Source organism: Loxodonta africana, chromosome 18, assembly GCF_030014295.1.
Source record: "Loxodonta africana isolate mLoxAfr1 chromosome 18, mLoxAfr1.hap2, whole genome shotgun sequence".
Lineage (NCBI taxonomy): Eukaryota > Metazoa > Chordata > Mammalia > Proboscidea > Elephantidae > Loxodonta > Loxodonta africana.
Window position 1 is genome coordinate 23955712 of NC_087359.1, and position 15567 is coordinate 23971278.

The following is a 15567-nucleotide window of genomic DNA, read 5'->3' on the forward strand; positions in this document are numbered from 1 at the left end:
CAGTTAGCAACCAAGCACTTTAACCACTGCACCACCAGGGCTCCTCATACTTCTACCATAGCAATTACTTTATTATATTATAGTTGTCCATACGCCCATGTCTTCCAGTTGTTGTTGTTGGATGCCATCAATTCGATTCTCACTCATAGCAACCCCATGTGACAGAATAGAAATGCCCCACAGAGTTCTCTTGGCTGTAACCGTTACGGAAGCAGATATCCAGGTCTTTCTCCTGCAAAGACACTGAGCAAGTTGAAACTGCCAGCCTTTTGGTTAGTAGCCAAGCACCTAACTCTTACACCGCCAGGGCTCCTTCGTTTTCAAATAGAGAACTGTAAACTAGACAGCCACATGGTTTAACATTACGTTCCCAGTGTCCAGCAGAAAGGAACAATTACATTCTAAACTATAATGAAGTTTTAAAATAATTTTTAAAAGAATTAAAAAGTAATTCCTTCCTTTAATGGATTTATTTTAATTTCCAGCTCTTACACTTGAATTATGATGTGAATTCTAATTCAGACTCTTTGAGTGACTCAAATATAACCACAGTTACAATTTTCATGTTGGTTTTTGCTATTTTCCTCTACCTGGCATTGACAGTTTACTTTGAAAATGGTTTGCCAAGTAAGTAGCAGTATAATTAAAACTTAATATAATTTAATGATTGCATCCTTTTCCCCGAAAATCTCCCATACATGTATTATTTATGCTTTAAGAACTACTTTGTCATCAACAAGGAAATGAACACCGTCGTCAGTATGGGAGACTTCGGTCTTCATTTCTGCCTTGCAACTTGACTGGTCAGGATTGAACTCTGAATTTTGTACACAGAATCACTAATCCTTTAAATTAATTAAGCATGTGGTTTTTAATTATTTACTCTAATGCTTAGAGATGCATTTCCTAAATGTTTCTGGTCTTGCACTTAATCATAGGAATTTGTAGTTGCTTAAAGCTCAGTGGCTGTAAACTCTGACTGCATATTAGAAACACCTGAAAAGCCTTAAAGAAAGACCAAGCCCAGCTCAACCACACGACACTGATTCGATGCACCAGGGCATCCGCATCTTCCGAAAGCGCCCCAGATGGTTATGATATACAACCAGCCTATAACATGCAGTCACGAAGGAAGGGTATAAAGTCATACATTTATAATTGTTGTTGTTAGATGCCGTCGAGTCAGTTCCGGCTCATAGCGACCCTGTGTACAACAGAATGAAACACTGCCTGGTCCTGTGCCATCCTCACAATCATTGTTACACTTAAGTTCATTGTTGCAGCCACTGTGTCAGTCTATGTTGTTGAGGGTCTTCCCCTTTTTTGCTTACCTTCTACTTTCCCGAGCATGATGTCCATCTCCAGGGACTGATCCCCCCTGATAACATGTCCAAAGTATGTGAGACGTAGTCTCACCATCCTTGCTTCTAAGGAGCATTCTGGTTGTACTTCTTCCAAGACAGATTTGTTTGTTCTTTTGGCAGTCCATGGTATAATTCAATATTCTTCTCCAACACCGCAATTTCAAGGCGTCAATTCTTCTTCAGTCGCCCTTACTCATCATCCAAAAAATGTGGAAATTATCGAACAATATCATTAATATCACATGCAAGCAAAATTTTGCTAAAGATCATTCAAAAGCAGCTGCAGCAGAATATCCACAGGGAACTGCTAGGAATCCAGGCCGGTTTCAGAAGAGGACGTGGAACCAGGGATATCATTGCTGATGTCAGATGGATCCTGGCTGAAGCAGAGAATACCAGGAGAATGTTTACTTGTGTTCTGCTGAGTATGCAAAGGCATTCGACTGTGTGGATCATAACAGATTATGGATAACATTGCTAAGGATGGGAATTCCAGAACACTTCATCGTGCTCATGAGGAACCTGTACATAGATCAAAAGGCAGTTTTTCAGACAGAACAAGGGGATGCTAATGGTTTAAAGTCAGGAAAGGCGTGCGTCAGGGATGTATCCGTTCATCATACCTATTCAAGCTGTGAAAATAAGCAAAGGAGAAAAAACTTTTTTAAAAACCTCAGCATATTTAAGCACTGAATAAATTGAGCTATTATTATTTTATTATTATCATAGTTATAAGAAATCCTGCAGAAAATATTTGCTTGCTGGAAAGTTCAGATTAGAGAAACAGACTGGCTGCATCAGAATTACTTCAAGTTCTTTTAAATATTACAAATTCCCAGCAACTACCCCAGATTTAGGAGTCCTGATGGCGTAGTAGTTAAAGCACTCCTTTGCTCACTGAAAGGTCAGTGGTTCCAACTCACCAGCAGCATCTCGGCAGAAAGATGTGGTAGTCTGCTTCCAGAAAGATTACAACCTTGGAAACCCTACAGCGTAGTCCTCTTTGTCTTGCAGGGTTGCTATGAGTTGGAATTGACTTGACAGCAAAGGGGGTACCCCAGATCTACCAAAGAAGAGTTTTCGTATGTGAGGCAAGAAAACCTGTTTTGGACAAAAGCACAATGTGATCTGAATGTGTGTGATTGAGACCCAAAACACCGGCAATGATCATAATTATTAGTTGTATAATAACTTGATAAATGTACTTCTCCTCATTACAGATTTCTTTGAGCACAGGGACCATGTATTTTTAACAATATATCATACCCTGTCCTGGCATAGGGCCAGGAACGTGGTAAGCACTGAATACATATCTGTTAAACTAATAAATAAATGAAAAAGGACATCAGTTTATTTTGTGTCCATACAACTCTAGATTTTATGATAATATAGAAAAACAAGTCACATTTGTACATTGGTGTATAAAATGGACCACATATTCCTTGTTACTTTCATATACTCCCGTAAAATCTTGAGTTACCTTCTCACACCATACCTAATTGTGTGCTCAGGAAATAAATTAAAAGGCGTGCTAGAAGTTTAATTCTCAAGGTAAACATTTATAATATCCTATCAAATATTAATTACTTTTATAATATATGATGTGCTATATTTAATTAATCAAGTGTGACTGTGAAGGCCTATTTGACTTCCTGACTTCTGAGGGCAGGATATAAGAATTGGGCAAGTGACTTTTGGTCTTCACCCATGAAGGCATACTGTTTTAGCTAAAGTGAGCTTGATATCAGTCAACCCAGTTGACCTTATATTCACTTGTCCAACAATCTAATTTTGATTAACACCTCTGACAACCATTGTCTTCCACTAGTCAAACTGTATCGGCTTATTATCCCACATAACTCCCAACATCGTACACCCCAAGCAGAACTTTTCTGTAGTTCTAGACCTTCCTTAAGAGTCCTTGCAAAGGATTACGGTGCTTCGCTGCTAACCAAAAGTTGGTGGTTCAAGTACACCAAAAGGTGCCTCAGAAGAAAGTCCTGGCCATCTACTTCCAAAAAATTAGTCACTGAAAACCCTATGGAGCACAGGTCTCCTCTGACACATATAGGCTCACCATGAGTAGAAATCAACCCAACAGCGGCTGGTGGTGGTGGTAGACCTTCCTCTGGCTCTACCCAAAGTCAGTGGATTTGCCACCGTCGTGGATTTACTCTTGCACTTTTCTAGTTCACAGGTCACTCCGGAAAGATCCCTGACAGTAACACGACCCTACATATTCTAGCCTAAGTGAAACCATCAGTCCCTACAGCATTACAGGTGTGCTTCTGAAGGGCAGGCTGAACCTCTGCACACTCTGGCTTTGAGTTTCTACAGTAGTGTACTTAATCACACGCGCACAGACACGCGCACACACACACACACACAACATCCATTGCCGTTGAGTGCATTCTGACTCATAGCCACACAAAGATATACAATTGGCAAACTATACAATAACATGGGTAGTGGTTTTTGAGATAGTTTGTAAATCTTCCATTCTTGACAATGCTTGACAACGGTAACAACGTTAGGTGTAAATAAGGTCAGAGGTTTTAGCCAGAGGCTTCCCTTTCCCTTCTGCTCCTTTATGTCTACTCTGTGTTCCTCAACCTGCATTGATTTAGAGTTATGAGAGTACAAAAAAGACATCTCCCTATCACACTGTCCAGAGAACTTCTAGTACACTTTTTTAGTCAAGCTGCTATATGTAAACAAGAACCAGGAGATGAAATTTATGAGCTGTGAATTCCTAATGCTGAATTAATTTGTACCAGCCTAAACTACTAAGGTGTCACAGTACTGATGTAAAAATAAAGATCTTTGTTAAGTATCAGTGTGAATTTTAGAATTTTATGGTCAGAAAACAAGAATCCTCACCACTGTGTCATTACTTTCAACCTGTGTAATCTTATCAATTTATTTAACTTCTTTCAACTACTTTTTCTATTTATAAAATTGGATAGATAACCAAAATCTGATATTCAAAACTGGATTAAAAAGAAAAGAAGATGAGGATCTCAAAATGAGCCTAAAGCAGGGTTTCAGATAATAAGGCTCATGGGCTTTTTGAGAAATGCAAACCAGAAAACAAATTTTTACTTTGTGCCTTGAGCTCACTGTGTTCCTTACATTTTCAGGGTGATAATGTCCCTTAACAGTTTGAAAGCATGGATTGTCCCATATTAGGCTGACTGTGACGTCCAGTTGTTCTCCTTATATTGCCGTGAGCAACATCAATGACTATATGGTAAAAAAGAATAATGGAAACTTCAGCTGATTTACATAATTTGAAGTTGGTTGTAGTATGATTACAGGATTTTTCTTTAGGATGGTATTGCTAGTTGCTGTTGAGTTGGTCCTGACTCATGGCAGCCTTTTGTATAGCAGATCAAAATGTCTGGATCTGCGACATCTTTATGATCATTGGTATGTTTGAGTCCATTGTTGTGGCTGTTGTGTGAATCCACCTCACCTAGGGTTTCCTTCATTTTTGTTGGCTCTCTGCTTTACCAAACATGATGTCCTTTCCTAGCAATTGGTTGTTCTTGATAATGTATCCAAAGTAAGCAAGTTGAAGTCTCGCCATACTCTCCTCTAAGGAACATTCTGATATACATGTTTACAAATTAAGCTTCCAATTCATATACATTTCTAGGTTATAAAAGTAAAAGGAAATAAAAACAGAGATAGAGAGGTAGGTAGGTAGGTAGGCCAGCAGATCAGATGATTGATAGACAGACAGACAGATGGATGATAGAAAAACAAAGGAGGGATATAAAGGGAGGGAGGGAAATCAATGAAATGTTGGGTTGCCCCACTTCTGGCTTTTGAACAAGCTTATATGAGATTGGGCTCCTACCATAAACAATTTGGGAGATATGTGTCTCCCCAACCCTCCCTACATACACATACGTGAATGGTTACTGGATCACCTGAAGACAATTTCAGAGAAGTTCCTAGAAGAGTTTGATGTGGTTCCCTAGGTAAAATTATAGCACAGACAGGATCTAATTTAGCTAACCAGAGCCTATCAAAAATTAGATAAATTAAAATTTATAAAAGAAAAATGTTTTAAAATTCTTAGAATAAGATAATGATCTGTTTTATAATTTATATTACTTGGTAAACAGTTTTAAATATAAAATTTAATAAAGAATTTAGTTAGAAAATAAAAATAATATACATATTGGTTGCTATATCAATTTATATCATCATACTAGTTGTTCCCTATATGGGCATTTATAAAGCCATTCCAAAGCTTCATGCAATACAATTCTAGTCTGATAATTGTGTGTAGCCATTAACTTTTATCCAAATTGAAAAGAAAAAGCAACTTTATGTAGGAGCAAAAACCAGTTTCCTCCATATGAGTCAAAATGAAGTCATTCTGTCATGGGAAGTGAGGTGCTTGTTACATGGGAAAATTATCCCTTTTAGCCCATCTCAGTCACTGCTAGGCTCATTGCAGTATCAATGCCTTGATTGTCCTGCAATCTTCCCTGTATGTCAGGAAGGTGGTGAGTAGTTGTTTCATTCATTGAAACAGTTAAATTTGGATAAATTATTTTTTGGAACTACCCATATGCCTTAGTCTGGATAGTATTTATAGATAAGACACATTATTAATAGTGAAGATTTTATTTGACTATTTTCTTAAACACATTATATTTTCTTAAAGAAAATTGTAATCCCTCTTTAAATCTCTTGTACTTTCTTGGCAGAACAAAGCTCACTCCCAACTATGAATGTCAGGCCTCTACCCTTCTGCTTACTGGTTTGGGCAGACACTGGTTGAAGTTCCAATCTATTGCTGGATGCTTTCATTCGTGTATTTAATGGATTATATGTTAAACCTACAAGGGAATATATTTATAAGTGGAGATCGCTTTGTTCAGGTAAACGTCACTTTTCATAGAACAAATATCATTAGGTGGTTTAATGAGAAAATTTGACATTAATATATAATGCAATACAAATATGTTCACTGACATTTAAAGTATCATAAATAAAAGAATGATAAAATCCTGCTATATGACAAGACTTTGGATTCTAAATGGGTTCTTAGATTTTGGTTGTTCACTATTCTCAACATTCTCATTGATTTCAGATCCTGTGTGCTATTGACTGTGCCACATCACTGACCTTCTTGACATGTGATTGCATTCATTCTTTGCAAGGGGAGAAAAAATAGTTGCATTTGATCCTTTTGCTTCTATATCATTTTTCGGGGTAACTTTCAAGGGGTTCGTTGTGTAATTGTGGGTATATGCTTTCCTAATTCTATAGTCTTCCTTCTCTATCCCATCTTACTCTTTGTTTTAAAGTAGCCAAATTGCTTATAAAAAACCAAACCAAACCAAACCCATTGCCATCGAGTCGATTCCAACCCATAGGGAAACTTAGAGCTCATGTTGATCTTCTGTTTAGGGAAAAAGTAATTGAGACCCAAAGGACTCCAGAGTTTTGCACAAGATTACGAATGTTATTAACAAAAGCAAGAAGCAGAAACTAAATCCCCAACTTCCCTTTTCAGAGTTCTTTTGAAAAACCATACTTCTTTCCTCTAAAATTAAGAGGGAAAATTATGTGCAATTTCTGTGCATCTATTCTAAGGAATGCCCCAAAGAAAGCATCACTAAAAAAAAATATTTGTTGACTTCCCCTATTTGTCATAAATTGAGACTGATGCTGGAGAAAAGATGTAAAATGTACCTTCAGCTCTCAAAGAGCTCACAGAGGAAAAATAGATAAGCAAACAGACACTCCAACAAGGTGATACAGACAAGATTATCTACTGAGCTAGATCATCCAGCTTTAAAAGTCTATTATACAATTGAGTAATAAAAAGGACTGAAACCCCAAAAAGAGAGAGATCATTTCTGGAAAGAGTAGAACTAAGGTGTTTTCTGAAGATGATTGGAATTTCAATAGCTAGAGAAGAAGGATGGTACAAACAGAAAATAATGGATGAACAAAAACCCAGAAAGGGAAAAAGTCTAGGCTTACTCTAGTAACTGGTGATAGCCTGGTATGGACATGGATGGAGTGAAAGATACAGAATGGGCATGGTCCTAGGTAAGACTGAAGTAAAGTTGGGAACCATGGATGGCTTTAAATGGTGTACTCACTCATTTATTCTACAAGATGTGGGTAACCACGAAAGCTTTGGGAAGAGAAACATGATCACAGATGCACTTTTACGAAGACTACTCTGACAGCCATGAAAATCATGGTTTGAAATAAAGGGAAGTGCAGAAGCTTCTGGAAAGCACTTCACTGGTTTAGAAGAGAAAGTAGGAGGGCTAAAGATGTTCCAATAACTCTCTATCTTATCTCTGAATTCAGTCCGTGAATCTTGGATTAATTGTACCTGTGTCACCTGGAGATGCGTTACATGTTTGTATTTCACCTATTCGTGTACCTAAGAAAAAGTATTTCCGTTTCAGCTCAACTTCAAAGCTCTTTTCTCTTTGATTATTGCCTATATCCTATTTGTTTTTAGCCCCAAAGGAAATGCCTTTTTTTTCATTCTTCTGTAATTTAAATAGAATTTAAAAATTTTAGTCAATATATCAGATGCTAGATTTATTCAGCTTTGTCTCATTTGTCATAGTCAAGCCAAAAAAATTTCTAGGAGGAAATGTTAGTGGTCTTGGTTTATAAAACTAAAATTGAAAGTCAGAGTATCTCCCTGATTAGTTATCTCTAATTTGAAAAATATATTGAATTTCAGAAAGTGACTAACAAGGGCATTTGTATTTTTCTTTTAGATCACCTTGATTTCCACGTTCCTTTGATGATTAATTGCTATAGATAAATAGCAGTGTTTCCTGTCAGTTTCATAATTCTGCCTGCCACATTGATTGGTGTACATTATTACATTTGGAGGTAAGAAATGCTGCCATTTGTCCAAGTATCTTGGAATATGAGATCAGTTAGGAGAATTCTATCCTGAGTTAGAGAACATGTATCCCACAAAATGAAGACTTAGAATTCTTGATGGTAATATGAAGATTCCTCTCAGAGCAGGGACCATGCTCCTACTAACCTGCAAGTCCAAACATTGCCTTGGTCGCTCTTTCTGTGATGCAATGGCTAGTGGATAATGGGACATAGAACAGTGTTTGCACTAATGAAGCCATTGGGTATGCTCAGTCTTAATAGCAGATAGAAAATTCTCCCCAGATCTTTGGGAATCCAGGCTAATAGAGTGGTACCCAATAGGAATGAATTCTAATTTTCCTAGCTGACCTCTATAAAAAGAAAGGAGGCAAACCTACTTGAAAATTATCAGCATTTTTTCCTTTAGTCAGTTTCCTGGGTCATGGAAATATTGGAGAATCTAATAAAAGCTATAGACCCTCTCCTAAGGGAAGTACCAAAAAGAACAAACCAGTTATCATTGAGTTAATCATAATTCATGGCAATGCCTTGTGTTGCAAAGTAGAACTGTACTCCATAGGGTTTTCATGGCTATGACCTTATAGAAGCAGATCACCAGGCCTTTCTCCCAAGGTGCCCTCTGGGTGAACTTGAACTGCCAACCTTTCAGTTAGTAGCTGAGCACTTAACCATTTGGACCACCCATGGACTCTGCAGAGAAGTACACATTTACAGTAAATTTCCATGAATTTCTCATAAGAGCACCAACTTTTGAATGACAGAGTGGGTCCTGTCATTGTCCGAGAACTGATATAGGAAGGCAGCGTGATGGTCTTAGGCATCTACTGAAAGGAGAGAGAAGGGAAGGAGTACTATGGAGAGGAGCAATAGGCACAGGAAGGAGAAGCTCTGTGCGCTGAGGATAAGCCCTATTTCCCTCACTGTTTGGATTGTGCTAGGAAGACCCCAGGATTGTCTTACCAGGTGATCATTAATTGCTAAATTCCATTGTTTCAAATAAAAGCACAGTGGTTCATAGACCTTGGGAGGAAGGAAGACAGCCCCTCACCATCCGTTTCAGAATTGGTACTTGTTTGATGGACATGGAGAAATCAGGGAGCATGGTAGCAGGGCTGTTCAGTGGGCCAAATCACATTCATTTAGATCAAATTCATGAATCAGATAACCTTGCATTTGTCTGTTGTCTTTCCTTGAGTAGATTAAAGAATATTATGACAGCCCTCCTGTCATGGATTAAATTATGTCGCCCCAAAAATGTGTGCATCGACTTGGTTAGGCCATGATTCCCAGTATTCTGTGGTTGTCCTCCATTTTGTGGTTGTGATTTTATGTTAAAGAGGATTAGGATGGGATTGTAACACCCTTACCAGGTCACATCCCTGATCCAATGTAAAGCGAGTTTCCCTGGGGTGTAGACTGCACCACCTTCTATCTCTTAAGAGATAAAAGGAAAGGGAAGCAAGCAGAGAGTTGGGGGACCTCATACCACCAAGAAAGCAGCACCAGGAGCAGAGAGCATCCTTTGGACCTGAGGTTCCTGCTCTGAGATGCTCCCAGACTAAGGGAAGATGGATGACAAGGACCTTCCTCTGGAGCCGACAGAGAGAGAAAGCCTTCCTCTGAAGCTAACGCCTTGAATTTGGACTTCTAGCCTACTAGACTGTAAGAAAACAAATTTCTCTTTGTTAAATCCATCCGCTTGTGGTATTTCTGTTATAGCAGCACTAGATGACTAAATATTTCCTAAAGAATCACAGAATGAAAGTACATTCCTGGTGTTCCTGATAATAAAGCTGCACTCTTATTTAAATATTATTGCATTGGGAGAAATATTTTAACTGTATTCAAGAATGATGCTTCTTTGAATATACTTTGAAAGTTTAATTCAGGTGTTTGTTGCACTTGCATGCCACACAAATACAGTGTCTCTAAAAGTAGAACCAATTTTTACAAAGATCAGCTGACAAGATAATATCCGTTCCCAGATTCAAAGAAGAATGCTTAATTCTTAGAATAATGATATCACCTAAGCATGAATATTCACTTTCCCCCACCTGTCTGTCAGTTTGTCATACTGTGGGGCCTTGTGTGTTGCTGTGATCCTGGAAGCTATGCCACCAGTGTTCAGATACCAGCAGGGTCACCCATGGAGGACAGGTTTCAGCTGAGCTTCCAGACTAAGACAGACTAGGAAGAAGGACCCAGCAGTCTACTTCTGAAAAGCATTAGCCAGTGAAAACCTTATGAATAGCAGCGGAACATTGTCCGATATAGTGCTGGAAGATGAGCCCCCCAGGTTGGAAGGCACTCAAAAGACAACTGGGGAAGAGCTGCTTCCTCAAAGTAGAGTCGACCTTAATGAAGTGGATGGAGTAAAGCTTTCGGGACCTTCTTTTGCTGATGTGGCACGACTCAAAATGAGAAGAAATAGACGCAAATGTCCATTAATAATCAGAGCCTGGAATGTAGGAAGTACGAATCTGGGAAAATCAGAAATTGTCAAAAATGAAATGGAATGTATAAACATCGATATCCTAGCCATCAGTGAGCTGATATGGACTGGTGTTGGCCATTTTGAATCAGACAATCATATAGTCTATTATGCTGGGAATGACAACTTGAAGAGGAATGGTGTTGCATTCATTGTCAAAAAGAACATTTCAAAATCTATCTTGAAATACAATGCTGTCAGTGATAGGATAATATCCATGGGGAAAATATTAAACCAACGACCCAGGAAGCATCAAAAGAAGGTGGAAGGAATATCCAGAGTCATTATGCCAAAAAAAATTAGTCAGCGTTCAACCATTTCAAGAGGTAGCATATAATCAGGAACTGATGGTACTGAAGGAAGAAGTCCAAGCTACTCTGAAGGCATTGGTGAAAAACAAGGCTCCAGGAACTGACGGAATATCAATTGAGATGTTTCAACAAATGGATGTAGCTTTGGAGGTACTCACTCATCTATGCCAAGAAATATGGGAGACAGCTTTCTGGCCAACTGATTGGAAGAGATCCATATTTATGCCTATTCCCAAGAAAGGTGATCCAACCGAATGTGGAAATTATAGAACAATATCATTAATATTACACGCAAGCAAAATTTTGCTGAAGATCATTCAAAAAATGGCTGCAGCAGTATATCGACAGGGAACTGCCAGAAATTCAGGCTGGTTTCAGAAGAGGCCGTGGAACCAGGGATATCATTGGTGATATCAGATGGATCCTTGCTGAAAGCAGAGAATACCAGAAGGATGTTTACCTGTGTTTTATTGACTGTGCGAAGGCATTCGACTGTGTGAATCATAACAAGTTATGGATAACATTTTGAAGAATGGGAATTCCAGAACACTTAATTGTGCTCATGAGAAACCTTTACATAGATCAAGAGGCAGTATCAAGGGGATACTGATTGGCTTAAAGTCAGGAAAGATGTGCATCAAGGTTGTATCCTTTCACCATACCTATTCAATCTGTATACTGGGAAAATAATCTGAGAAGCTGGACTATATGAAGAAGAACGGGGCATCAGGATTGGAGGAAGACTCATTAACAACCTGCGTTATGCAGATGACACAACCTTGCTTGCTGAAAGTGAAAAGGACTCGAAGCACTTACTAATGAAGATCAAAGACCACAGCCTGCAGCATGGCTTGCACCTCAACATAAAGAAAACAAAAGTCCTCACAACTGGACCAATGAGCAACATCATGATAAAGGAGAAAATATTAAGCTGTCAAGGATCTCATTTTACTTGGATCCACAATCAACACCCATGGAAGCAGCAGTCAAGAAATCAAAAGACACATTGCACTGGGTAAATCTGCTGCAAAGGACCTCTTTAACGTGTTGAAAAGCAGGGATGTCACCTTGAAGACTAAGGTGCGCCTGACTCAAGCCATGGTATTTTCAATCACATCATATGCGTGTGAAAGCTGGACAATAAATAAGGAAGACCGAAGAAGAATTGATGCCTTTGAATTGTGGTGTTGGTGAAAATTATTGAATATACCATGGACTGCCAAAAGAATGAACAAATCTGCCTTCGAAGAAGTATAACCAGAATGCTCCTTAGAAGCAAGGATGGCGAGACCGTGTCTTACATACTTTGGACATGTTGTCAGGAGGAATCAGTCCCTGGAGAAGGACATCATGCTTGACAAAGTACAGCGTCAGAGGAAAAGAGAGAGACCTTCAACGAAGTGGATTGACACAGTGGCTGCAGCAGTGAGCTCAAGCGTAACAACAATTTTAAGGATGGCACAGGACCAGGCAGTGTTTTGTTCTGTTGTGCATAGGGTTGCTATGAGTTGGAACTGACTGGACAGCACCTAACAACAACAACAAGCATGAATATAGTACGGAGTTTAATATAATATAAATTACTTTTATATAATATAAATATACTCTCAATGTTTCTCTTAAAAGGAGTAGAACTGAATTTGATTGCTTTGTGATTAGCAAATTGATTATTTTCAATTTGTAATGATTTTGCCAAATATACAAAGACCAAAGTTTTCTAATTCACCTTTGATGTTAAAACGATTATCTTTTAGTGTCTCTAATTGTGAATGTCTCTCTTTATCCCTAGTCTTTCCTTCCTTTTATCATCTTCCTTTTTATTCTTCGCTGTCTGGATTGAAAGTTTAGAAAGAAAGCAATGAGAAATGATCCACTCTTTAGGTTTAGAGAAGTCAAATTGATTTAGTATTGTGTTACATATTAAATAGTTAATCATATTGTATAAAGCAAAAACCAATCAATTAGCAAGGATATCTCACTCGCTAGGATGTAATGAAATACAAGGCATGTGACAATATACAGAAACAGAAATAGGGTACCTGACTTTACCATGGAGCCCTGGTGGCACAGTGGTTACATTTGGCTGCTTACTGAAAGGTTGGTGGTTCAAACCCACCAGCTTCTCTGCAGGAGAAAGATGTGGCAGCCTGCTTCCATAAAGATTGCAGCCTTGGAAGCTCTATGGGACAGTTTTTCTCCATCCTATAGGGTCACTACGCACCGGAATTGACTCGATGGAAACGGGTTTGGTTTGGTTTTGGAGCTTCAGGCATTCAGTTCAGTGGAGGAAACAGTACTGTCACACATGAAACATTGAAAATGAAGGATCCTGTCTGATAGTCATGCAGTGGAGCACTGGGGAATGTTACCTGGATCAGGTTCAATCTGAACAACAATCAATTTGCATAACTGGCTGTTGGAGGAATACTGAGGTTCCAGGAAGGAATGCTGAAATGAGCAACAGGCCAACAACAGTAATAAATGTGATATTTTGCTGGGGGAATGAGAAGTCCAGAGGTGGATCGTGAACAATTTCTATCTGATTGTAATAGAAAGGAAAACTGGGTCAGGTATCAAAGGGTCTTGAAATCAGAGGCTTTTTATACAAGATACAAGAACACAACTGGAAGCCTTTTAGTTCCCTGTGCCTCCATCATCCCTAAGGTAAACAGCTATCTCGGTCTGTCTGAGACTTTCTTGGCTTTAGCCCCAAAAGCCCCACATAACGGGAAACCCCTGTGTTCTAGACAAACTGGGATAGTTGCTGTCCTTATTACCACATCCACATCATCTTCAACTTTTACAGATTGTTGGGTGGGAGAGTGCCAACACGAACCACCAGTTGCCATCAATTCAACTCTGACTCCTGACAACCCCATTTGTGTCAGAGTAGAACTGTGCTCCAGAGGGTTTTCAGTGACTAATTTTTCAGAAGTAGATTGGCACACCTTTCTTTGAGGTGTCTCTGGGTGAGCTCCAACCTTTCAGTTAGCAGATGTGTATGTCAACCATTTACACCACCCAGGGACTCCACCAACATGAAATCAGACCGTTAAGAAATCATCTGAGATAAGTATGAAGAAAGAGGTGAGGGGAGAGAGAATAAAGTGACTAATATTCTGGGTATGCAGAACTGAGCTAGAATGGAAGAGAAAGAGTCAATCGGACATGTATTCCAAACATATATGGCTGTGCTTAGTGGAAGGCTCAATTATCTAGCTAGAATTTTCTGTGACTGTCCTGATTCAAATATTCTAGCCCATCATTTCCATAAAATTTTTCATATTGCACACATTTTGGGGGTAAAGCTATGGTTCCCAGAGTCATTATATTATCTCATAAGCCGTGATATAAAATTTCTTTGCCAGACTTTGGATATACAGTTGCCCATAAAGATTGAAAAATGTCGCCTGTATAGTAAGAAGAACGAAAGAAAGGCAAGAAACAATGATTGCTTAATTCAGTAGTACTTCAAGCAGAAGCAAGATACTGTTAAAAGGTAAGGGTTTGCCGATGAAAGATAGAAATGATAATGAACTATTAATTGCCCAATCTACTCAAGTGTAAGACTTGGAGAATGAAATAATCTTGCAGCCACATTGACAGCCAGAAGTCAATTAGTAACGGATTGCTTCGATTTTAGAATTTCCCCAAGCAGCAGCAGCATGTGTCAAGATCCAGAAGAACCGGAAGGAGAATGTTCAGATGGAAACAGTAAGCACAGCACAAGCCTTGACTGCCCAAACCTTGAGGAAGTAAAATTTGCAAAGTAATTATTTTACCAATAACAGAAAATTCTGTCAGTTGAAATAAACTGCCTACCAATCTGTTTCTGAAATGGTGACGTGTTGCTTTGTTTCAGCAGATCTAAAGCCTTTTGGTCTAGGGTCCATTTATACTCTTAAATATTGTTGAAGGCTATAACGGCCTTTGGTTTATACGGGCTAAATCTTTCAATATTTACCGTATTGGACGTAAAACCAAGAAATGTTTAAAATATGCACTTATTATTAAATTAAAAATGAAAATAACAATCCCATTGCCTGTTAACATAAATAACATTTTCCATAAAGCAACTTTATTTAAAAAAAAAAAAATTAGTGGGGAGAAAAATCATTTTATATTTTCCCAAAAATATTTATGTCTGGCTTAATAGAAAATAAGCACATTCTTATGTCTTCTGTATTCATTCTGTTGCAATGTGTTATTTTGATTGAAATATATGAGGAAAATCCAGCCTCATATAGAGTAAGTTGGAAAGACAGGAGTATGTTAATAGCCTCCGTTTTTAGATAATTGTGGATATTTTTCTTTGATACTGTTAAAATTAAATAACTCCCCAGAAGCCTGGACAACAATGCAAGACTTCTGAGTGTCTTATCATTAACTATACCCCTGCAAACCAACCTCATTAATCGCTCAAGAATGCACCTTCTTGTTTTCCTAAGGACTGTGCTGAGTTCAAGGTCACAGATAATAGATGTGTAGCCTAAAA

At 38.5% G+C, this 15567-nt stretch overlaps 1 long non-coding RNA gene across 2 annotated transcripts; it reads left to right on the plus strand.

The window, feature by feature from the left end:
• The first annotated feature begins 5609 nt into the window (after positions 1-5609).
• On the plus strand, positions 5610-15179 carry LOC111752616 (uncharacterized). Of its 2 annotated transcripts, XR_002787508.2 has the most exons (4): positions 5610-5884; positions 6089-6262; positions 8138-8255; positions 14441-15179. It is a non-coding gene; the product is annotated as an uncharacterized LOC111752616 (long non-coding RNA). The 2 variants fall into 2 exon arrangements; XR_002787507.2 differs by having other exon boundaries at positions 5610-6262.
• Positions 15180-15567: the final 388 nt, after the last annotated feature.